The 11,446-nt window shown below is 45.8% G+C and overlaps 1 pseudogene; it reads left to right on the top strand.

The window, feature by feature from the left end:
• Positions 1-5,620: 5,620 nt before the first annotated feature.
• LOC114047982 lies at positions 5,621-6,970 on the top strand (annotated as a pseudogene).
• The last annotated feature ends 4,476 nt before the right edge of the window (positions 6,971-11,446 follow it).

The following is an 11,446-nucleotide window of genomic DNA, read 5'->3' as shown; positions in this document are numbered from 1 at the left end:
AGAAAAATGTGGCCTCCATTAAACTTGCTCCAATATTATCTAATCCAAGGTGTTAGCAACGATTGAACCTGAGGAGAAATGCAAGTTGGAACAGAAACACACACACACACACACACACACACACACACACACACTCATACAGTTATATACACTCACCCTCATGCACCTCCATTACAATCATTTCATAAACAATGTTAATAGATATAGATTAGGAATCTTGGTGAGGAGATAAAAGGGCGTCTCCAGAGGGTCTTCACCAACATCTGATTAACATGGGAAGTGGAGAGGTCGGGCAGCCAAAGGCAAAACAGTCTGAGAACCTTAACTCAGAAGGGAAATCTCAGCGAAAAAGATGTTGGAAGATTTGGACATGTCTCCTCGTAGGTGAGCATTCTGATCTTCCATGTGTTTTTGTTCTTCTTTTGTTCTTTTTTCTCTGTATTAATTTATTTATTTTTAGTTTTCAACATTCACTTCCACAAGATTTTGAGTTCCAAATTTTCTTCCCATCTCCTTTCTCCCCTCACCCCAAGATGGTGTGCATTCTGAATACCCCTTCCCCTAATCTGCCCTCCATTCTATCTCCCACCCCCTTCTCTTAGCCCCTTCCCCTTCTATTTTCCTGTAGGGCAGAATAGATTTCTATACCCCACTGTCTGTATATTTTATTTCCCAGTTGCATTCCATGTGTATTTTGAAATGTATGAGTATTCAGCTCTTCTCTCGTTTTACCCATAAGTCTGATTATTGTTATGTTTTCTTCCTGTATGAATGCATATGAATACACTTCCATAGTCCCTTGCTATATATATTTTAGTATTCATATGTACTTTTTATACTAATCATTATATGTGGTTTCCCCCATATTTTCTCTGTGGTCACACACACAAACATACACACACACATATATATTAGCAATTATGTATTAGATGCTTATAAATATAGAATCTGTTCATTTTGACTCATATTTATGATTATTCATGTATTCTCTCTATATCTTTACATATATGAGTACTTTTCAGTCTTTCTATATTCCTATATGAGTACTTTATTTATGAGTACTCATGCCATTCATATTTTTGTATGAACAAATACGCTTATTCTCTTTCTATTCCTATATATGAGTACTGATATACTCTCTGTGTGCATGGACAGGAGTCTTCATTAATTCTGTCACAGGGAGAGAAGCAGTAGAATACTTTCAGGTATATAGAGGGAATGTAGGAGAATGAGAGGGTATATAGACACATATGAAAGGGGAGAAAATGGGTACTTATAAACGAATAGAGAATGAATGTGTGAGTACTCATATAGTAGGAGTAGAGAGAATGATTGCTAATGTTTATGAGGAGACAGAATTTATAAATTATATAAATGAATTTATAGAAAGTATCAATGAGTACATGTACATAAGAATGAAGAGAAAGAACCTGTGTATATACATATATGTATACATCCTGTGTCTTCATATGTATGTTATCATACATGCTTTATGTATTCATTTATACAAATATGAATTATTTATACTTTTTACAAGATTACAAATTATTACTTATTTGCACGACAGAGACTTTGTAGTCATACATATGAGTATTCAGATGAAGGTCGACAATATATATAAGTAAGATATATGGGCTCTTTCCTCTATGTAGGATTATTTCATCATATGTATATGTATATATAAAAATCCCATATATACCTTTATAAAGGGAGTCATTCAGTAATCACAAAGAGGAATATCGAGAGAGAATGGATGATTCCTCTCTAACATGAATATACAGAGGAAATATTTGAGCCCTCATGGACAACTCGCAAAGCCTGGTGGTTTTGAAGGGCCTGGATGGACAGCAGGGGGTCGCTGGTTATTAGTCCTGGTCCCTGGGGTCTTCTCTCTCCCTTCCCCCTCCCCAAATGATAACAGTCAGGTAACCCCCCCTGGCAGCTCGGGACACGTGCAGCGGCGGTGGGGGAGGGGAAATGAACAAAAGAAGGTGTTTGAAAGAAGAGAAAATGAGCTGGGGAGGGCCTGAGGGAGAGCAGGAAATGAGATCATTAATGTGCGACAGGGGCAGATGCAGTTTCCATGGAAACGGGTGAGCGGGAAGCCTGATGGGAAGAGCGCAGGGAGCAGCGAGATTGGTTGAAGGACTCCTGCCTCACCAAGGTGCGCGCGGACGTCACTGAACCAGACTCAGCTCCCATTGGCTGGTGGCTGCCTGAGGACCCGGATGTCAGGGAGTGGGTACCTGAGAGGGGCGAGAGGCCCGGGGGACCCGCCCAAAGCCCACCTGAGGCTCAGGATCCTGAGCACGGGAGACAAGGGGCCAGGAAACATAAGGCCCAGACCCCAGGACTCCTGCCTATCGTAGGGAAACAGTCCCCAAATGGTCCCTTTCGGGCTCTTTCTTTCCAGTCCCCAGGGGCTCTGAGATGTGACAGTCCCTGTGAGGTGGAGGGGGGGGGGGGCGGGGGGTCCGTCTGGTTCAGGAGGCAGGTCCAGGAAGAACTTCTGGATTTATTCCAATCTTTAGGCTTAGGATAAGGGCAAAGCTTACTGATGGGGGGCTGCCCCAAGGAAAAGGATAAGCCCAGCAGGGTCTTCTCAGCTGGGGAGTGAGGGGCAGTTGGCTAACATTGGGGGAGGGGTATAGATGTGGGGTACAGTCTGAATGCACTTACAGGTGAGGATAGGGTTTAGGGGTGAAAGAGACCCCAGAGCTCGTCTGGTCCAACCTCCTAATTTAGAGAAGACATAACTGAGGTGAAGAGAAGGGCAGGGACATGGCCAAGGTCACACAGCCAGTAAAGGCCAGAGGCAGACCTTGAGCCCAGCCTCCACATTTTCCTCCTATGCCAGCCAAGTGGCATAGACTGAGGGTCCCTAGAAGATACTGGGCAGAAGCCTACGGGCAGATTGCCCAAAGAAATGGGGGCTCTGGGAGTCTTCAGTTATGACTGTGGGCTTAAGGGAAGTGAAACTGAGCCAGCGTGTACCCAGCTTTGGGCCAGCCTGGGATACACAGTGAGCAGGAGGAGCCTTAGTAAAATCCATACCTTCCCTGAATGTTTTGTCCCTTTGTGAAGTAAGGAGGATGAACCCTAGCTGCTACACCCAGAACTCTACTGGGACATTTTCCTGGGGATTGGAGGTGAGAGCCCAGGACAGGCTGCAGAGGCCAGAAGCAGGAGACAAAGCCAATAGTTGTTCAAAATTAGGCCAGAAATATGGGAGAGCAACTTCATCAACAGAGGTATACACACTTCATCACCAGGCTGAGTGACTGGACTGGACTGTTAATCACTTAATTTGTTTAAGCAAATCCAGAAGTTAATACCAATCTAAGGAAAGGACAAGAGAGAAAGATGTGTCCCATGAAAAAAACCCTTCCACCCTGACCCATTCCACATTATGATTAATGATTGAAAAGAAGTTGTGCATTGAGGAAAGGATACACATTCTTTGTGTCTGTCTTTCTCCTTCCCTCTGTCTTTCACTTCTCTCTCTCTCTCTCTCTCTCTCTCTCTCACACACACACACACACACACACACACATACACATACACTCATTATACAATCATTTCATAAAGCATTTTCTTTTCCAAATTAGTTTTTTGCAGTCGGGCTCACACTCTTTTACTGGTTTTGCTTATTTTACTCTGTATTTCTCTGAAATCTTCATATTTGTTATTTCTTATAGCCCAGTAATATTTTCTTATACTCTGAAACCATTAGGCAGCTAGGTAGCACAGTGGATAGAGCACTGAGCCTGAAGTCAGAAAGGCCAGAGTTCAAATCTAGTCTCACATATTGACCAGCTCTGTGAGTTTCTGGGCAAGTCACTTAACTTCTGCCTGCCTCAGTTTCTACAACTGTATAATCTGGAGGAGAAGAACACCTAACTCCCAGGTTTGCTGTGAGGATCAGATGAAATTATATTTGTAAAGTGCTTTGCAAACCTCAAAAGACTTTAGAAATGGTTGCTATTACCTATTATTACATTCATGACAAACTTTGCCAAGCCTTCTTGGAAAGTAGCTACAAAATCAATATTAAGGCCCACATACCTTCAGAGGGGATGGGGTAACCTTGTTCAGAAGGTTATGGAAGCATAAGTTTGACACAAAAATTGAGGGTAAAACAATCAGATGAAAATAATTTCCAGACCAAAAATCCAACCACTAGGACTCGGGGATAGGCAACCTGAGGCTTGGAGGCCGCCTGTGGCCCTCTAGGTCCTCAAGTGTGGCCCTTTGACTGAATCCAAACTTTTGTTCTGGGAAGTTTGGATTCAGTTGAAGGGCCACACTTGAGGACCTAGAGGGCCACATGTGGTCTGGAGGCCACAGGTTCCCCACCCCTGCTCAGTCATCCAAGAACACCTGTTTCTGCTATTTGTGGCTGTGGAGGACAGAGATGGCATGGGGCCCCCCTTTCCTCTCAGAGTAATCAAATCCATCCCTCATTTCCTCATAGGTCAAATGAGCTAGAGAGGGAAATGGCAAACCAGTCCATTATCTTGGCCAAGAAAACTCCTAGTGGGGTCATGAAGGGTCAGACATAACTGAGCAAAATCAACAACAAAGGGATAAGAAAATAGTTTTCTTTCTTTCTTTTTCTTTTTGTTGTATTTCAATCCAGTTTGACTCCTTGTGACCCAATTTAAAATTTTTTGGCTAAGATAGTGGAGTGGTTTGCCAGTTCCTTCTCCAGCTCATTTGGCAGATGAGGAAACAGAGGGTTAAGTGACTTGGCCAGGGTCACACTGCTAGTATGTGTGTAAGGCCAGATTTGAACTCAGGAAAAGGAGCCTTCCTGACTCCAGGCCTAGCACTCTGTCACCTGTGTAATCTAGCTACCTTAAGAAATGAGCACACAACGTTATATTGATGGGGTGCTGGGGTGCTTGTACTCGGACCCCACTTCTAAGATCATATTTCTCCCTGACCTCAGAAACACTATCCCTGACAGTTTCCCTCCAGCCCAAAGACCCTGTCTCTGGCAGTGGCTCCTGAGTGGGCCCAGTGAGGCATACTGTCTCTCCCTGTTATAAGAACAAGCTGACCTCTGCAGAATTGCCCTTGTATGACTAGGGCTATCTTGAACCAGCAGAACTATAAAATACTGATGCCCAGAGTTACCATATACAATCCAGAGGTCTAGCTATAGACGTAAACTCCTCAATCTTGGTACAGACATAACAGACCAAAAACAGGCCCCTTAGGAAACCCCCTACCCTGGTTTCCAGTAATGAATGACATAGTTGTATGTCATCACCTAATTAGCATACCTGCCACATAATCCACTGTTTTTCCTATGTAAGCTTTAGCATCATTCCTGTTAGTTTGCAGGTTCCTTAAGAAGCTCTGCCCGGGGCCATTACCTGTGTGTAGCTGCCTCTCCAGGGAGCCCAAGCTAAAAAGGAGGCCTTGGTTCAGGTGGACACTCATCACAGGTCATGGGCTCCCACAGAGGCTAGGCCTTGGAGAGCAGAGCTGGCTGGTCGTCCTGCCTCCTGTCCTGCCCTGCCTCGCGGTAGGGCCCACTAGGCCTCTCTGTGTCCCTGGTCTTGATTAGGGCTCTCCTTCTCCAAAGGGTGCCCAGAGGCGGGCAGGCAGTGCCATGTCTCTAGTCGCCCACACCAGCAGCAAAGAGAGCCAGCCGGATGAGGCGGAGCCTGAGGAGGAGGCGGCCACTGGACCCAGCCTCGGGGAGCCTCTTCACCTCCTTCCCCTCGCCCAAGGGTCCTGCCCTGCTGCCCCCACCCCACCAGCTGCTGCCCCCGGCCTTCCCCCCCGCCGCTGCTGTTGCCCCCACCGCCAGGGCCGGAGACCCCCGACTGCAGTCCCCGCCCCCACTGCCCATTGGACTGGGTGGCTTCCCCCCCATCCCCCACCCACAGCCCCCTGGGCCTCAGTCTGGCCGAGGCCGCTGGAGTGGGAGAGGGGCTGGAGCTGGGGCTGCCCCTGCTTCGAGCTCCAGGGCTCAGCCTGCCTGCTTCGATCCCCGGTGCCGGGCCCCCTCTGGGGTTCCCCAAGCCAAAGAAGGGGACTGCGGAGCCAGTGTGGATGGCAGCCCTGAGCTGCACCAGGAAGATCCAGATTCAGAGGAAGATGAACCTACAAAGAAGAAAACCTGTTCTTCAGGGATCTGGTGAAGGGACAGGTTTATCAGCTTTGCTTCCCCAACCCAAAAACCTGACCACAAAAGAGACCAACCTATTGCTCCTGCCCTATGCTTTCTCCCAAAAACCCACTGATGGCTCTGCAGACACCCAGCTCTCCAAACCAGCCCCCAAGACCAAATCTGCTTCTGCTTCCTCCTCTTCCCCTGTTGTGGGTGCCACCACTACTACCCCATCGCCCTCAGCCATCAAAGCAGCTGCCAAGAGTGCTGCCCTACAGGTGACAGTAGATCACACAAGAGGAAGATGACAGTGATGAGGAAGTAGCTCCTGAGAACTTCTTCTCCCTTCCAGACAGGGCTGAGCCTCCTCAGCTGAACCATACCCTGCCCCTGCTGCTTCTGAAGAGCCACCCCCAGGCACAGAACCAGATCCCACCTTTCAGCAGCCAGTGCTTCCCTTGAATTCAAGATGGTGGCTGGCTCAAGTGGGGCTCCCTGGGTGCCTAAGCCTAGGTAGGACTATAGCCGTACAACCAGTTCTCTACATATGGTGACGCTAATGCCACTGGCATTTACTATCAGGATTATGACAGTACTTTGTGGAGATTAAAAGGGATGACCAACTCAGTGGGGCCCAGCAGTGGATGACCAAGTCCTGGACGGAAGAAAAAAACCATGAAGTCATTCAGCAAGAAGAAAGGTAAGCATCCAACAAGCCAGCAGAGGCCAAAACACCAAATCACATATTTGATTCGCCAGGCTAAGGAGCGAGAGTTGCAGCTGAAGAATACCTGGTGGGAGAACAAGCTTAGCCATTGGCAGACCCAAGCTAAGTATGGATCCTAGGCTTCTGGAACTGCCTTCCTCAAGGATCCCTCTCCCCCTTTACCTAGTACGAGGTAGCCTGGTCTTGCCCTTCCCAGCTAACACCCTTGGAAGCCCCAGCATCTCCAAGTCCAGGACATTTTTCCCTAGGGCCCCAGCCATCACCTCCTTGAGAAGGAACACACTGGATTTCATTTTTCTTAATAAAACTTCAAAAATGCAGCTTCCATATCTCTTGGGGCTAACAAAGACTCCAGGGTGACTCTTCAAGAAACAACTGTTGAATTCTAGGTTGGGAACTTGGCTCCCAAACAGGGTGAAATGACTGCTTGAATTCTGGATTTTTTTTAAAAAACATAAACAAAGATGCTGGTTGAAATAAAACATCCATCTTGCCAAAAAAAAAAAAGAAAAAGAAGAATCTCTGCCCGCTGTAGAGCATAACAATAAATCTTTGCTACCTTGACTCAAAGAATGCTTGAATCTGTGAATTCATTCCTGACGACCTGTCTTGTAATCTGGTCCTTGAGGGTTCTAAACCTCTCAGACCTCAAAAATATCACTTAAAACTTACCAAGTTTTGGCCATGAACACTTACTCCTCTGTTTTAATTTCTACCAATTTTGGTCATAGACTTAGTATGTAGAGAAATATGTGAATATTTGTGTATTTAAATATATAGAGAGAATATGAGTACTCACATATGAATATATTCACAATATTCATAGGAATGAGTTGTCATATATTCTCTGTATATCCATATATATATTCATATATTCTCTCTATCTTTATATATGTGAATATATACATACTAATGTAGAATTAATGGAGGGTGGGGCGGGGTTTACAAGTGGGGACCTCCTGACTCACTGAAGAGGACATCTGTGTTACCTGCCATCAGCTCTCACTGGGGGGTCCACCTTGCACAGATTCAGTTCTGCTTGGTTTTTGGCTACCTGTCTACACCTCTGGGCTGGGAGTGTTGATCTGGGGAGCAAGAGATGTCTGGAGGATGAGAAATGTACCCATTGATCACCAGAGGCTCAGGGGCCTGAGAACCTGCCAAAAGAGTTCACCAAAATAATATCCCAGACCCCTGGACCCTCCACAAAAGGAGAGAAATGATCATCAGTTGGACGCTAATGAACCTTTACCTTCTGAGGGTGACCAGACTTTTGTGAGGTGGGGCTACTTCTAGTCCTTGTTCAGCCTTTAGAGTTAGAGGAACAGTAGAACTTACTGGTTGGGGGCTACCTCAAAGAAAAACATTAGAGGAGCAGGGTCTTCTCAGCTAGAGAAGGTGGTTGGGTGGGGAAGGTTTGTGGGGGTAGGGTCTGAAAGGGCTTGTAGGTTTTTCGGTTGGATGCAGGGCTACAAGAGACCTCAGAGCTCATCTGGTCTAACCTCCTCCTTTGAAAAAAAAAAGTGTGTCGGAGGTCAAGAGGAGTACAGGGACATGGCCAAGGTCACACAGTCAGTGAGGAGCAGACCCAGGCCTTGAACCCAGACCTCTCCTGCCTGCCAGGGTAGCTGGCTTCCATCATGTCCTCTCCCTCCTGTGACAGCCAAGTTCCATCTTCCCAGTGACCCTGGAAAGGCTCTCCCCAGAATCTAGTCGGCAGATACCCCATAGAGCTGGTGTTTGGAGAGTTTTAAGTTATAACTGTGGGGTTAAATAAAAAGGAACCTAAGTCCGCTTAGGTTTGGGCCAGCCTGGGGAAAACGCTTAGCATAGACAGGGAGTTCTCTGAGGGCAGGAAACAGAGACCTTGCCTAGGCTAATTCCTGCAATCCCCTAGAAAATGTTTGATTAGGACTCTGAGTAAAGCAGGTAGGAGTCCTTCCCTTTATTTCAGAAATAAAAGAAACTCATTCAGGGAAGTCATGGGATTGGCTCAGCCTCACTCTGCTAAGTGTATACTCCAGTCTGGCCCAAAGCTGAGGGGGCTTGGGTTGCTTTTTATATAATGCCCCACCCCACACAGGTCAGATCACCCTCTGAGCCCATGGAGGGGGAAGGCAAAGGTTTGTTACTATCCAGCTGATGATCATTTCTCTCCCTTTTGTGGAGGGTCCAGGGGTCTGGGATGTTATTTTGGTGGGCTCTTTTGGCAGCTGCTCAGGCCTCTGAGCCTCAGGTGACCATTGGGTACATTTCTCATCTCCCAGGAGTCTCTTGCTCCTCAGATCACCACTCCCAGCCCAGAGGTGTAGACAGGGAGCCAAAAGCCAAGCACAACTGAATCTGGGCAAGGTGGACCCCCTAGTGAGAGTTGATGGCAGGTAACATAGATGTCCTCTTTAGTGAGTCAGGAGGTCCCCACATGGCAACCCTGCCCCACCCTCCACTAATTCTACTTTAGTGTGTATGTATTCACATATATCAAGATAGAATATATGAATATACAGAGAATATATCACAACTCATTCTTATGCATATCGTGGATATACTCATACGGGAGTACTCATATTCTCTCTATACATTCAAATACATAAATACTCACATATCTCTCTACATGCAATCTATGACCACAAAAGTAGAAATTAAAACAGAGGAGTAAGTGTTCAAGGCCTAAACGTGGTAAATTTTAAGTGATATTGTTGAGGTCTGAGAGGTTTAGACCCCTATGGGACAGGGACTTCTGGAATGAATTCACAGACTCAAGCATTCTTTGAGTCATGGTGGCAAAGATTTATTGTTATGCTATACAGCGGGCAGGGCTTCTTAAGGAACCTGCAACCTAACAGGAATGATGCTACAGCTTAAAAAAGTCATGAATTATGTGCCAAGTATGCTAATTAGGTGATAACATTCACTACTGGAAATGGAGGGTAGGGGGTTTCCTAAGGGGTGTGTTATGTGTGTAACAAGATAGTTTCAGGATCTGTTCATACAAGGGAAATTCTACAGAGTTCAGCTTGTTCTTGTAACAGGGAGAGACAGTTCGCCTCACTGGGCCCACTCATGAGTCAATGCCTGGGCTGGAGGGAAACTGTCAGGGATAGTGTTTCTGAGACCAGGGAGAAATATGATCTTAGAAGTGGGAATCTAGTACAACCACCCAAGCACCCCATCAATATAATATTGTCTGTTCATTTATTAGGGTAGCTGGGTTACACGGGGGACAGAGTGCTGGGTCTGGAGTCAGAAAGGCTCTTTTTCCTGAGTTCAAATCTGGCATTACACACATACTAGTTGTGTGACCCTGGCCATGTTCCCCATAGAGCTAAGGGTTCTGGGAGTCTTCAGTTATGACTGTGGGGTTAAGGGAAGGGCAAACAGAGCCTACCCATACCTAGCTTTCGGCCAGGCTGGCATACACAGTGACCAGGGTGTGCCCTAGTAAAATCCATGAGTTCGATGGTTTTTCCATTTGTGAAGTAAGGGGGATGACCCCTAGCTGCTTCACCCAAAACCCTCCTTGAACATGTTCCTGGGGCTTGGAGGCGAGAGCCCAGGAGAGGCTGCAGAGGCCAGAAGCAGGAGCCAAATCCAATGGTTGGTCAAAATGAGGCCAGAAATATGGGACAGCAACTTCACCAGGAGAGCTATAAACACTTCATCACCAGGCTGAGTGGCTGGACTGGACCATTTATCACTTAATTTATTAAAACAAATACCAAAGTTAATGCCAATCTAAGGAAAGTACAAGAGAGAAAGATGTGTCCCATGATAAATACTCTTCCACCCTAACCCATTCCACATTATTACTAATGATTGGAAAGGAGTTGTGCATTGAGGAAAACACATACATTCTTTCTTTCTGTCTGTCTTTCTCCTTCCCCCCCTCTTTCACTTCCTCCCTTATTCTCTCTCTCTCTCTCTCTCTCTCACATACACACACTCCTTATACTTATCATTATACTTATCCTTATCATTTCTTTTTTTTTTAATTTTTAGGCAATTGGGGTTAAGTGACTTGCCCAGGGTCACACAGCTAATAAGTGTCAAGTGTTTGGTCTGCGGCCAAATTTGAACTCAGGTCTTCCTGACTTCAAGGTCGGTGCTCTATCCACTGCACCACCTAGCTGCCCCTATACTATCATTTCATATAGCATTTTCTTTTCCATTTAGGTTTTTGCAGTCAAGTTCACGCTCTTTTTACTGATTTTGCTTATTTTATTCTGTATTCATATCCTTAAATCTTCCCAAGTTTCTCTGAAATCTTCATATTTGACATTTCTTATTGCCCAGTAATATTCTATTATAGTCTGAAACCATTAGGCGGCTAGGTAGCACAGTGGATAGAGCACTGAGTCTCAAATCAGAAAACCCAGGTTCAAATCCAGTCTCATACATTGAACAGCTCTGTGAGATCCTAGGCAAGTCACTTAACTTCTGTCTGCCTCAGTTTCCTCAACTGTAAAATCAGGAGGAGAAAAGTACTTACTTCCCAGGTTTTGCTGTGAGGATCAGATGAGAACATATTTGTAAAGTGCTTTTCAAACCTCAAAAGACTTTAGAAATAGTAGCTATTAGCTATTATTACATTCACC

This window comes from Vombatus ursinus, unplaced genomic scaffold (assembly GCF_900497805.2).
Source record: "Vombatus ursinus unplaced genomic scaffold, bare-nosed wombat genome assembly UNPS02001644.1, whole genome shotgun sequence".
NCBI lineage: Eukaryota > Metazoa > Chordata > Mammalia > Diprotodontia > Vombatidae > Vombatus > Vombatus ursinus.
This window is presented reverse-complemented; position numbering and strand designations above follow the sequence as displayed.